Genomic DNA, 12483 nt, shown 5'->3' with positions numbered 1-12483 from the left:
AATCTGTTCCTGAGTTCCAGGTGCCCCCTGTAGTGTGCCTATCCTTACTCAGAGTTGGAACTCTCCTACTACCTGGGTTCCCCTATCGCGGCCTGGTCTTAGTGGAGAATGGAGGAAGCAATCATTCCCTCTACTGGAGCCCTGACTTCAACCTCTGGAGCACCCGCTTCAGAGGATTCGGAATCCTCTGCAGCCCCTAGAAAGGCTGCAAGGAAGTCGTCAAAAAAGGCTGATAAACAGGCAATCAGAAGGCACCAAGCCCTAAAAAAAGAATTCAACAGAGCCCAGAAAAGGGCCAGAATTGAAAATAGGCAGAGCAGGGGAATAGTTCCCGAACTACTGCTGGGATTCTCTTCATCCCCACGGGGCGTTTGGTCTATAGGGAACTCATCCCAGTCCCAAACAGAGGGCGGGTTAGGCGAAGTCTCATCGCTCTCCCGATCACCCTCTCCACGGAGGATACAAGAAATCCGGTGACCACGCTAACCACAGCACCAGCAGGGCTGCAGGCAATGGTTACTCCTCCTGCACTGACGGGGGATCTACTAGCTACCCTAATAGCGCAGGCAGTAGACCGGGCATTTGAGGCCAGGGCTCAGACCTCCAAGGCCAAGCCTCTAGGGCTCAGAGCGAGGCTTCGGGAGGAAACAGAGGACCATCAGGACTTCTCTTCCCTATCAGACTCATCGGTCTCCGAGGAACCTTACCTGGACCAGCCAGGTACGTCACAGGGGATCCAAATGTCCGAGGAGGAGGACAATTCACCTCAGGTACCATCCTTCAACGGCCTTTTTAACCCTTCTCTTTTTGTCACCATTCTGTGCAAGGCTGAAGCCACAGCCCATCTAGGGCATGGAACAACAGTGGAACCTATCACAGTCGACACGGAGGCTGAGCCAACGTTTGCCGAAAAGGTAACCACTCAACACCGCATACCATGCCCGACCATGTTCCTAAACACAATAAGGAAACAGTGGTCAGCACCAACCTCCCTACCGCTTCCCAGCAATGCGGAGAAGAAGCTATTTAACGTAGCAAGGGAGCTGGAGGGAACCTTGGAGGTACCAGTGGTGGACGAACCCATAGGACCCCTGATATCGGATACGGCCATATCAGGAGATTTTGCAAAGGCTCTTAAAGCCGAGGACCGAAAGGGTGAGTCCAACTACAGGAGAACACACCAGGCAATAGCATGGGCTACCAGGGCGACTACCTCCGCATCTTTTTTTACCAGAGCCACACTCTGTTGGCTCCGAGAGTTACAGGGTCATACGTACCCACCAGGAACTCAGCAAAATGGTAGCGGCCATGGAATATTCGTCGGACACGACATCTTAGCGACCAAGTTTTCAGCCAAGGCAATGGCGTCAAACATCGCGAGCAGGCGCCTCCTCTGGCTAAAGAATTGGCAGGCTGATACCAAATCCAAGTGGAAATTGGCTTCGGCTCCGTACCAAGGGACAAAACTGTTTGGTGAGGCACTAACGCCATACCTAACAGAGAACAAGGACAAGCGCAAGGTCCTTAAACACATGCTTAAAAAACAGGATAAGAGACCCGGTTCCTGGGGAAGGAAGCAATCCTTTCGCGCAGAAACCAGGATCAACTACTTTCAAAATTCCCAACCCTTCCAAGCTAGGCAGGATAGGGAAAGACAGGGGGACAGACAGAACACAAGACATAGGCAGACACAGGGAAGACGGCCCTTTCGGGGGAACAACCGCCCCTTCCGCCGTACCAGATGACTCCCTCCCAGACCTTCCCATAAGGGGCAGATTAGCAAGGTTTGTGTCCCAGTGGGAAGAGACCACCACGGACGTATGGGTCAGAGACACCATACGTCACGGCCTATCCCTAAAATTCCTCTCAAAACCCCCAAACCGTTTCTGCCCCTGCCCCTACCCCATGAACCCAGTAAAGAGGAGGCTCATGAACGAGGCTATTCAGCACCTCCTAAACATACAAGCTGTACAACCGGTGCCCATGAACCAGAGAGATCAGGGGTTTTATTCTATCCTCTTCGTGGTTCCGAAACCATCGGGGAGTTGGAGAGCCATTCTGGATCTAAATAGGCTAAATTTCTACCTAAAATACCGCAAGTTCAAAATGCAGACACTGTGCTCCATCCTAGGAAGCGTAAGGAAAGGGTATTTTCTGGCATCGATAGACCTCACGGAGGCATACTTGCACATCCCTATCTCTCTGGCTCGCTGCCGTTTTCTACGGTTCGCCTACAGGGGGCACCATTTCCAATACAGGGCGCTCCCATTCGGCCTTTCATCAGCGCCCAGGGTATTCACCAAGCTACTGGCGGTTCTGGCAGCACACCTAAGGAACATCCCGGTCAGAGTCCAGTGTTACCTGGACGACATTCTAATCCAATCATCGTCCACCCAACAGTCTCAGGCGGACCTAAAGTTAGTGATAAAACCTGCTGCAGGACCACGGCTTCTCGGTGAACTTTCCGAAGAGTCACCTAATCCCAACTACAAGAATACTCCATCTGGGAGCTGTCATAGACACAAGGGAGTGCAAGGTGTACCTATCACAGGAACGCCTCAGCAGCATAAGGGAAACTGTAAAACAGGTAAGCCGCGGTCAGCTCTCCCAGCTGCTAGGGAAGATGATCTCGACCATAGCAATAGTTCCATGGGCAAGACTGCACTCAAGAGAACTACAATGGTTCATGCTTCCATTTCAGAGACAGCACCTCAGTGCATCCCGAAGAAGGGTAGGTCTACCTCTGAGAGTACGACACTCCCTCAGGTAGTGGCTATCTCCAGCCCTCCTCAGAGGGTCTCCCTTCAGGGAACCAGACAGAATAGTAGTCACAACAGATGCAAGCCTATTCGGCTGGGGAGCCCACTTGGGGACCAAGTGGACACAAGGCCACTGGTCAGCAGTGGACCTCAGACACAACATAAACTGGCTCGAGCTCCGAGCTATTCACCTAGCATTAAGACATTTCCAGAGCAGCATAAAAGGCAGTCACGTACTAGTCCTGACAGACAACGTGACAGCCAAGGCCCACATAAACCGTCAGGGGGGCACACACTCTCGCGCTCTTTCGGCCGAAGCCCTCCTACTGGGAGCTTGGGCGGAACAAAATCTGGCCTCCATAAAGGCCGACCACATATCGGGGGAGGCAAACATCCAGGCAGATCAGCTGAGCAGAGCAACAATAGATCACTCGGAGTGGCAAATACACCCGAGGATCTTCAGGGAGATCTGTCACCGCTTCGGGCCTCCCCAAGTAGACCTATTTGCCTCTCCTTCCAATGCCCACCTGACTCGCTTCTTCTCCCGATTCCCATCCAAGGGAGCAGAGCAGACGGATGCGTTACGAACCCCATGGCCAAGGGAACTTCTGTATGCATTCCCACCCTTACCTCTCCTTCCGGCGGTAGTACGCAAGATTCTGCGGGAAAGAGCTGAGGTAATCCTTGTGGCCCCTTATTGGCCAAGGAGGCCTTGGTTTGCAGACCTGAGGAGTCTCTCCCGCACGAATCCATGGCGGATTCCTCCGGAGAGTATTTTCCTCAGACGGGGAGATCTCCCACCCAGAGCCACAATGGCTACAACTAGCCGTCTGGCACTTGAACGGTCAATTTTAGCCAAGGGGTCTTGCTCACAGGGTGTAATTAGGGTAATACAGGCTTCAAGGTGTCCTTCCACGAACCGTATCTACGAGGCCACGTGGAGGAGCTTCCAATCATGGTGCTCTAAACAGGAATCGCTACTCAAAGGGATCACAGTTCCCAAGATCCTAGAATTCCTGCTAGATGGCTTAGAGAGGGGCCTTTCGCCAAACACGCTGCACAGGCAGATCGCCGCCCTCTCAACTATACTTTCGGCCAGCCCCAGTGAAACCTTGGGTAAGCATCCCTTAATACGGTCCTTTCTCAAGGGGGCTGCGAACATCAGACCACCAACCATACACAGGTACCCATCGTGGGGATTACCTCGAGTACTACAAGCTCTTACCAGAGCACCTTTCGAACCACTCAAAACATATGACATCCGCTACCTGACCCATAAGATAGCATTCTTAGTAGCTATCACGTCAGCTCGACGAATATCCGAGTTAGCTTCTCTCTCAACGAGGAAGGATCTGTGTCACTTTCACAGAGACAGGGTTGTCTTAAGAATAGACCATTCATACCAAAGGTCAATTCCCTTTTCCACAGAGCACAGGAGATAGTCCTACCAGACTTCTGTCCAAACCCAACTCATGCCCTAGAGCAACAATGGCAAACCTTGGACGTACGCAGGGCATTAAGATATTACATTTCACGTACAGCGGAATTCCGACACTCAGAAGCACTTTTCATATCCTTCCACCCCTCCACTAGGGGCCGGAAGATCTCGTCCTCTACCATTGGAAGGTGGATTAGGGTATGCATCACTGGGGCATACCAGACGGAGGCCTTACAAGTTTCCAGACATATCATGGCCCACTCTACAAGGAGCGCTGCCACTTCAGCAGCATGGGCCACGCTGCTCTATTGAAGAGGTTTGCAGGGTGGCCACTTGGGCTTCGCCCTCTCCATTCGCCATTACAAAATCGACAAGTACTCCTCTGCGGAGGCCTCCTTCGGTAGGAGGGTTCTCCAACAGGTTCTAGACCAAAGTTACACACGGAACCAGTCTAGTCCCCAACCCAAGGGACAATAGGCTTTGATATGTCCCACTGAGTGGATTATCCATCTCCAGTGCTGGAGAAGGGGCGTTGACTTACCTGAACGCCTTTTCTCAGCACGGAGATGGATAATCCACACCCACCCTTCTAGACAGGAATAGTAAGGTATATTTAGTTTGAGCCAAAACGTCTTACTGTCAGTCAATGGCTTCGCTCATGTCAAGACTGGGATCACGTGGTTCAGGACAGGCGTGGCAACTGTGGCTGACTGATCTGATTGGGCAGGAATACAGTCTCAACCCACTGAGTGGATTATCCATCTCCGTGGTGAGAAAAGGTATTCAGGTAAGTCAACGCCCCTTTTCTGTAACAAAAATTTCAAATAAGATAGCCTTAGTACTTTTTGATCGTGATTTATTGAAGAGTTAAGAAAAAATCTGCAAACACTGCAGTAGTTCTTTATTGCAATTTTGTGGCCACAGCATTATTTTTCTGAGATATGAAGCTGGATAGAATCACAGAACCAGGGGAGATATTGAAGATCGCATATTACAAGTTTTGTGTATAATTCGTGCTCATGCATCATGCCTCTGATTTTATCATACATTTGAGAAGATACCAATGTTCATCTTTAAGAAAACCAGTCATCTAAATATATATGTATAAAATGAAGTGTATGAAAAATATCATTGTATCTACATCATTTGCTAATATGAGAGATTGGTAAACTTCTATGTGCTTATCATTTGAAAGGAATTAAAATCTAGATAATATATTGAAACTTCCAAGAGTCATAAGATTGCATATTTAAACTCACAGCATGCTGAAAAAAAGAGGACCAATTAGAATTAAGTCCCACATGTGAATAAATAAGTGTTATGTTAATCTGAGAATTTGGCACTTACAATCTCAAAATGATAACTTTGATCTATAGATTTACAATATATATATTTATTTTTATTTTATTCAATATGGATATCACCTAACTTCAATCAATCAATGTCTGAAGTATATTGATTTAAGAATAAGCTATTTGTAAGAGTTATATTTTCATAGTTATATATATTAGCTTTCTTGTGACTTAGATTATACTTTTTCAAGGACAAGCTTTTCTTTAATCAAGAACTTTTTTTCCAAACATAACAATATTGTGTTTTTAAAATACTGCAAATTGGCCTTGTGTGTTTGCCCATGCAATCTTGTCTCATATCTAAAATATTACAAAACCATAATAATTAAGTGATGTAATGAAATTCAAGGATGAGTGGAATTCAAGTTACAAAAGCTTTCATTTTGTTAAAAATAGACAGTTACAAATTACATGTTAAATATTGATATGATCTTGTCAAAATATAATTGCCATATTGTTATGTTATCACCAGTACCATAATATCTGTAACATGTTGCTGTATCACCCTGTTCTGTTTCTTAATTCCTATGAGTAGCATTCAATTTGCAGGGGGGGGGGGCAGGGGAAATTCAAAACCCCATGTCACTGAGATATGGTAAAGTGCTAAGAGCAAGTCTGACATGACAATGTTACTTGGATACAGTAGACTTCATGGTAGATTGTTGATCAAACTATGGATTTGATTTCAAACAATCCATTTTAAAGATCCTCAAAAATCAATGATAAACTGTTAAGATTTTTAGTCATTGCTATTCATATATCATTGAAAACATTATAAATCAGTTATTGATAAAATTAAGATTTTTGAGGTAGAATGTAAATTTTCATGTAATTTTTTTTTTTTTTTTTTTTTAGGCAGTTTTCAAAACACCAGGAACAAAAAGAAGAGGTTGCCAAGAATGGTTTGTCAGCTAGACTGGGATAAAAGCATTTCTTACTCATTAAACTACATTGAAAATTCTGAATGTGAACACTGCAGCACAGTTACCTTGATTTACTGCAATGTGCCTAAAAGTTAAGGCTGCCTTCTTGATGTAACCTTCTGTGCTTCAGAAATCGTATTTTGTGTACTTTATACTTAATACATAGAATAAGCACTTTCTTCCTTAATAACAGAACAAGATAGTACCATATATTCCTCATACAACTGAAATTAGAAATGTAAGCTTCTTTTCAAAAAGCATCATCCGGGTAAAGATGCCATGGTGGCTTGTGCTGAAAGGCATTGCCTTATGTATTTATTTTATTTTAATATGGCAAAAAAATCTTTCAGCCAAAAAGGTGAAACTCGAAAAATTAGAATATCATGCAAAAGTTCATTTATTTCAGTAATGCAACTTAAAAGGTGAAACTAATATATGAGATAGACTCATTACATGCAAAGCAAGATAGTTCAAGCCATGATGTGTCATAATTGAGATGATTATGGCCTACAGCTCATGAAAATCCCATATCCACAATCTCAGAAAATTAGAATATTGTGAACAGGTTTAATATTCTAGGCTCAAAGTATCCCACTCTAATCAGCTAATTAAGCCATAACACATGCAAAGGGTTCCTGAGCCTTTAAATGGTCTCTCAGTCAGGTTCATAGGAATCACAATCATGGGAAAGACTGCTGACCTGACAGTTGTGCAGAAAACCATCATTGACACCCTCCACAAGGAGGGAAAGCCTCAAAAGGTAATTGCAAACTAAGTTGGATGTTCCCAAAATGCTGTATCAAAGCACATTAATAGAAAGTTATGTGGAAGGGAAAAGTGTGGAAGTAAAAGGTGCACAAGCAGCAGGGATGACTGCAGCCTGGAGAGGATTGTCAGGAAAAGGCCATTCAAAAGTGTTGGGGACTTTCACAAGGAGTGGACTGAGGCTGGAGTCAGTGCATCAAGAGCCACCACACAGAGACGGATCCTGGACAAGGGCTTCAAATGTCGTATTCCTCTTGTCAAGCCGCTCCTGAACAACAAACAACGTCAGAAGCGTCTTACCTGGGCTAAAGAAAAACAGAACTGGTCTGTTGCTCAGTGGTCCAAAGTCCTCTTTTCTGATGAGAGCAACTTTTGCATCTCATTTGGGAACCAAGGATCCAGACTCTGGAGGAAGAATGGAGAGGCACACACTGCCAAAAGCACCAAAACCTGGTTCAATGACCGTGGGATTACTGTGCTTGATTGGGCAGCAAACTCGCCTGACCTGAACCCCATAGAGAATCTATGGGGCATTGCCAAGAGAAAGATAAGAGACATGAGACCGAACAATGCAGAAGAGCTGAAGGCCGCTATTGAAGCATCCTGGTCTTCCATAACACCTCAGCAGTGCATAGGCTGATAGCTTCCATGCCACGCCTCATTGAGGCAGTAATTGCTGCAAAAGGGGCCCAAACCAAGTACTGAGTACATATGCATGTTTATACTTTTCAGAAGTTCTATGTACAATCCTTGTTTTATTGATTGCACGTAATATTCTAATTTTCTGAGATTGAGGATTTGGGGTTTTCATGAGCTATAAGCCATAATCATCACAATTATGACAAATCACAGCTTGAACTATCTTGCTTTGCATGTAATGAGTCTATCTCATATATTAGTTTCACCTTTTAAGTTGCATTACTGAAATAAATGAACTTTTGCACGATATTCTAATTTTTTCGAGTTTCATCTGTACATCTGGTTATTTCTTTTAATAAGCCTTTTACACACCAATTGAACATTATTTTTCTGTTTTATGTTTGCACCAGCAGCTTTGCAGCATGTGATTCCTAGTTAGACTTTAAGATGTCATAAGACTTCTTATATTTTTTTTACTGCAGGTTCACATATACTCATACAAAAGGTTGTAGCTACAGTATTTCAAAGGGTGCAATTTGCATGTGGAAGAGAATTATGTGAACTGCCACAGCCACAGTGCTAATTGCCTTTGAGGTTCTTTACTTTCCAAGGAGTAGACACACCACAGCATAGTAAATCTGTACACAATGTTTTATTGCAGCACATACCTTCCCCAACAAAAGTCTATTGCTCTGGGTCAATTCCATCCCTCTCGGATTTGGAAGTTGCTGTTGCCATGTTTAATATTCAATCCTTTTTTCCCTCAGTCTTTTAATACTCAGTTCAGACAAAATCTCCAAGTCTTTAAAGTGGTACACAATCTTATCCTTCTTCCAAACGTTTTTTATATTGGTTGGGATGACGTGCTGTCTCAATGCAGTTCTTTTTCTGGTTGCTACCATGCTTCCAGCAAAGCTCTAAATGGGACTTACACTAGCACAATGCTGCTCACTATAGTTTGTGGTCCTAGCAGTTGAATAATAGTCCTCTTGCCTGCCCGTGATAGCTACCAATCTCCAGATATCAGCTTCATTTTTCTATCTTTATATCATCTTTTCTACCAAGCATACATCCCCATTCTGCCTTAGCATTTGCTTTTGTAAGCTAAGATTCTGGATGGTGTGAGGCTATCTCTGGACTTTGGCATGTCCTTGAAAATGTCTGGGTGCAGTTCTGTTAGCCAGGAAAGTGAAACACTGGTGTGGATGCTTGTGAACAAATTTGTGAGTGAATGAATACATGTTCCCAGGTTTCTGGGTCTGTAAACTTTTACAACCCTCTTAAAGAATACAGAGAATTTCTGCGTGGTTGCAGTGCTTTTCCCAAACACAGACAACAATCCCAGCTCCTCTTCTTCACAGTGTCACAGCCATAATAATAATTGATAATATTTATGATTTCCCCCACCAAAAAAACACTGCAATTCCAAATGTCAGTGTTCGGTCATATAGCTCTATCTGGGTATGATTGGTTCATATTTTATGTTCGCAAAAAAATCATGGGTACATACATAGTAAAGGTCATCTCAAACATGATGCCAAACCAATATGAAGTACTCTTCTGTCCATCTTAAATTGTATTTCCTTTTGGTTATTGCCTTGTATATCAGATGCTTCTCACCAGGAATGTCAGTCTTTTGACAATGGTAGCTAAATTGTCATTCTAGCTACAAGTCATTAAGCTTGTTCTTGTTACTCATTTTGAAGAGCATTGGTGAAGGAATGTATTTGAAACAATGTCTCATTTAATTGACTTAAGTCAAATTATATCTGTGTTGCCTCTTTCCTCTGAAAGGCTAACAGAGATCCATAACCCTGACTCGTTTCAGATTTTTCTGTGGAAGAGACACAGTCTAGTGGTACGGTATCTGTTATAATATATGAAGGCTGTTGTTCAATCCTTTAAACACCAATTAAATGATTTGAGATAAACAAGATATCTCTATTGCACTGAACTATATTGTACTGACAATTTAGTGATCTCCAGTCGTCCCCGTTTGAAACTAATGGGTAACTGAGTCCAAAACGTCTAGAAGATGTCTGGTACCTATTTGAGTGTTAAGTAGACATGAAATGTTAACCCACATAAAACAATTTACTGAAAAATGAAATGATTAAAAGCAGTTGACAAGCCTAACTCCAGATACCTGCCTGATGTATTTAAAGCAGGAAGAATGGCTTATTTTGCTTCTTTTTGTTCAGTGTGTAGCCCCAATATAAAGTTCTCTTTTCAGATTTTTAATTTTGGCATCTATTGATATTATTATTGGATTAGATGCAAATGGTAAACTGTAATAATAGCTTTCTAGCTGAAAATAATAGTAAACAGCTGGATTGTACCACTTGAGTCATTCTTTCAAATATATTTTAAAAATATATTAGAGTTCTAAAGCTCTAAATATCAAAGAAAAATGTTTGAAATTGCCTTGTAGCAGTCTTTATCTATTGATATAAAATCCTGTTCCTGGTATTCTGTGCATCTCTTTTGTCACGAAAAACAACTCGGAACAGGAGTATCTGATGGCAGGCATTTGTGTTTTTCCCGTTTCTGGGATGTTACCAAGTGTCACTACTTTACTTTTCCTAAGAAGAAGAAATGGCTGTTTATGGAACAAATTATAGCTCAACTATGGGGATTTCTGCCATAAGGTCAAAATTTGTGGCAAAAGCTTGTCGGTAGGAAGTCTCCCCTGGCTGATGAGAATATGGCAAAGAGAAAGATTCATGGTTATGTGCATTGAGAGCATAAAAGATACATGCAGTGTAAACAGGAATTCATACTCCCTGAAAATCTCCTTTTCCTAATATTTTGCTAGCTGCTTATAATTCTGAACCCATTAGGATTCTTGTAAAATAATACAGGAGTAGTAATATTGCTAAGTGACCTAGGATATAAACCATTGGCTTAAATTTGTTCTGAACTTCTAGTACTGGGTATTTGCAAAACAATTCAACACTGCAGCCCTTATTTCTTATTAATGTTTTATTCCAAACAAATATTCCTAAAGATTGTTGTCTTTCTTATCTCAGCTATTGCTGAGATTGTATTTATTGGACTTGTTTTATCCTAGTATGTATTTGTGACTTTATAATTACATTTATGGCCATATTCACAACAAGGCTACATGTTGCCGAACCCTTTAGATTTTCAGCAGAATAATTTTATCATTTGAAGGAGCTGGGGTAAGAATATCCCCTAAGCATAATAATCAGCTAAAAAAGATTAAACGGAAAGTGGTTTATGATAATACATTGACATAAAAGTTCCTGTATATTTTCAGAACCTTTTTGGAATACAGCATGCCTGCCTTGATTATTATAAATCTATCCACTTGACAAGAGTGTGAGACTCTTTCACATTGCTTTAATATATGATTTTAATATATTGACTTTTGTGGCCTCTCTCCAAGAAAGGTAAACATTGATTATCTCAAAGATTGACAATTCTATGCTTTTTTACCATTTTTAAGTTCTTGAGTGTGTTCAATTCTGTTAAGCCATGATATGATAGGGCTGAGCGGCTATAATTTAGTATAATTCAGGACTCCTAGGTTCTATTTTACATCTCATTTTACAATCTTTTGTTATTTTCCTTACAATTCACGGTCTAAAGTCATTCCCAGATGAACTAAATTATCACCCGTTGCAGTTTGAGAAAGTGATTTTTAATATCTGTAGCACAAGTGACCCCAGCAGGTATTCTTAAGGGGAAGCAGCTAGTTAATTTATCTTTCAAAATGTTGACATGTTAAGGTATAGCAGCGCCATATAGATCTTATTATGATCAGTATGGGAAATGGCTTTACTTTTACTTAAAACATCCTTTCCTCTTGTCATCTGTGCTGCTATGCCAATGTCTATTAATGCTTGATATCCTCCACTGGAACTGTTCAAATAACATAGTGCACAGTTGAAACTTTCTTTCCTGGACTGTTTGTAAATAGCCTAAAATGTACATTGAATTTCACATTGTAAAATTTTTATTTTATTTCTTGTATTATATTAAGCAAAAGTCCTTATGTATATGAAAGTGCATAATAAATATATTTGCTTTTCAGCAGATATTTGTTTTACATTTGTTTGCTATTGTCCCTTCTCTGAACAATCAAGGTCTAACTATATTAATGGAATGTTGGATGTGATTATATGAAATGTTTCATTTTTTCTTGTTGTATTTTATCCCAATTTTGTAATACAATAATAATAATAATAAAATTGGAAGGCACCTTAATAATAACAAAATTGGAAGGCACCTAGTCCAACCCCCTGCTCAGGCAGGAAACCCTATACCATTTCAGACAAATGGCTGTCCAGTCTCTTCTTAAAAACGTCCAGGGTTGGAGCATTCACCACTTTGGAGGCAGGTTGTTCCATTGGTTAATTGTTCTAACTGTCAGGAAGTTTCTCCTTAGTTCTAGGTTGCTTCTCTCCTTGATTAGTTTCCATCCGTTGCTTCTTGTCCTGCCTTTAGGTGCTTTGGAGAATAGCTTGACTCCCTCTTCTTTGTGGCAGCCCCTGAGATATTGGATATTCCACCAAGACTCTCTTTAAGTCTTCTTTACTTCTATTAAATGAAATCAACTGCATTTTCAAGGTTGTTTCCCCCAA

General features: G+C 42.0%; 1 protein-coding gene across 1 annotated transcript in view; it reads left to right on the top strand.

Annotated features, from left to right (window-relative positions):
- The window catches only part of ANKRD50 (ankyrin repeat domain 50), a 32648-nt gene extending 25755 nt beyond the window's left edge, over window positions 1–6893 (top strand). Inside the window, exon 4 of the mRNA XM_039364521.1 lies at window positions 6405–6893. The gene's annotated coding sequence lies outside the window, so the exon portion shown is untranslated. The remainder of the gene's footprint in view (window positions 1–6404) is intronic.
- The last annotated feature ends 5590 nt before the right edge of the window (window positions 6894–12483 follow it).

This window comes from Crotalus tigris, unplaced genomic scaffold (assembly GCF_016545835.1).
Source record: "Crotalus tigris isolate CLP2741 ecotype Arizona unplaced genomic scaffold, ASM1654583v1 scf7180000019772.107562, whole genome shotgun sequence".
Taxonomy (NCBI): domain Eukaryota; kingdom Metazoa; phylum Chordata; class Lepidosauria; order Squamata; family Viperidae; genus Crotalus; species Crotalus tigris.
This window is presented reverse-complemented; position numbering and strand designations above follow the sequence as displayed.